This window comes from Microtus ochrogaster, unplaced genomic scaffold (assembly GCF_000317375.1).
Source record: "Microtus ochrogaster isolate Prairie Vole_2 unplaced genomic scaffold, MicOch1.0 UNK27, whole genome shotgun sequence".
In the NCBI taxonomy this organism is placed as follows: Eukaryota; Metazoa; Chordata; class Mammalia; order Rodentia; family Cricetidae; genus Microtus; species Microtus ochrogaster.
In genome coordinates, this window is record NW_004949125.1 from 2,925,198 (window position 1) to 2,927,198 (window position 2,001).

Sequence of the window (2,001 nt, forward strand, 5' to 3'; positions counted from 1 at the left end):
CCTTCTAGTGCATATCAGGGATTGATCTCAGGTTGCAGGTTTGGGTGCAAGCCCCTTAACCTGCTCAGCTCTCTCTCCAGCCTTGAACTTCTTACAAAGACAGTGATCTTATTCCTGATGGCCCCACCCTCATGACCTGATCACATCTCAAAGTCTCCTCCTCTTGACACCACTGTATTGGGAGTAGGTGTCAATATTGATAATGGGGGGGGGCAGTCCATCTCAAGAGCACAGGAATCATGGATAGTGTGAAATGGAATTTACAGAGCAGTCACAAGTGTGCGCTTGGTGATCGTCTCATCTCTGAAAATACCCAAGTGATGGTTAGTTTTAATTGCTAACTTGATATCTACCTAGAATCACACCAGAAGAGGCTCAGGGTCTGGAGAGATGGCTCAGAAGTTAAGAGTACTTGTTGGTCTTGCAGAGAACCTTGATTCAGTCTCCAGGAATAATATGGTGACTTACAACCACCTGTAACCCCAGTCCCAGGGGAATCTAGCACCCCCTTTTGTCCTTTCCAGGCACCACACACATGGCACACATCATATAGGCAAAATACTCATACACATGTGGTGTAGGAGGTACTTCTGTTTATGCATTGCTTTCATTGGTTAATCAGTAAAAAAAACTGCTTGGCCTGATAGGGCAGAACTTAGGTAGGCAGAGAAGACAGAACTGAATTCTGGGAGGAAGAAAGCAGAGAGAGAGAGCCGCCACGGAAATGCCAGGTCAGACATGCTAAATCTTTCCCGGTAAGCCACGACCTCGTGGTGAACACAGATCAACAGAAATGGGTTAAATCAAGATGTGAGAGTTAGCCAATAAGAGGCTAGAGATAATGGACCAGGCAGTGTTTAAATGAAAACAGTTTCTGTGTGATTGGTCCCGGGGCGGCCGGGACCAAAAGCAGGCCCTCTCTCCCTCAACACATGTAATTTTTTAAAATATGGCAGTCTCAATGAAGGATTATCTAGGTTAGGTTGTGGGGTATTGTCGGAACTATGTTCACTGAGGTGTGAAGACCTGCCCACTGTGGCTGGCACCATTCCCTATGCAGGAAATACAGGAAGAGTGGAGAGAGTGAACCGAGCCCGTGCCTGCACGCATGCATTCACTGCTTTCTGTTCCTAATTACAGTGGTGATATGACTAACTTCTGCCACAGCGGCTTCCCTACTGTGATGGACTGTGACCTGGAACTATGAAATAAACCAAAACCTTTCTTCTCTGAGTTGCTATTTTTCAAGGAGTTTTATCATAATGAGTAGAAATGAAAGGAAGACAACCTGCCTACAGCTTGTTCTGAGGCTGGTGTCTGGCATCTGTCTTTGTGGGTCCTCTTCTTCAGCCAAGCTCCTGCTGGATGTAGGTCTTGGAGACAGGTCCTGAAGATGAGCTCTTATAGAACCTCTTATGTGGCTTCAAAGACTCCCCTACTCCGCCAAGCACAGACTTCACAGATATAAGTTCGGGAGCTGTTGGGAGTGTCCTATGGAGGGACTGGTTTCCACATGAATAGCCCATACCATGACTGTTGTTGAGACTTCACTGGCCCACCCAGGATTTTCTGTGGGTTTGTCCCCAAGCCATCACTACCTTATCCACCTGTCTATATGAGACCTCTTAGTTCCAGACAGAATCTGGGCCCAGGAGCTCACAGAGAGGTGAACTCAGGCCATAGACAGTAGCTAGCTCAGTACCCCTAAAGCCTCATGGACCATCTGCTGCTGGAATGAGGAGCCCGATTTACAGGCTGGATGATATCAGTGACAGCTTGTCCCATGGAGTCCAGTCCACTCTTCATATTCTCTATCAGGTATCTCATAAGAGCTGGGCCTTGTGGTATAGGCTTGTAATCTCAGCTACTCGAGAGGCTTGAGGCAGGAGGATGACACATTTATGGTAAGACTGAACAACTCAGAGAGGCCATCTCGAAATAAGAATTAAAGAGAGGGTTCAGAGTACAGTTTAATGGCAGAGTGCCCGCCTAGAATCCCCC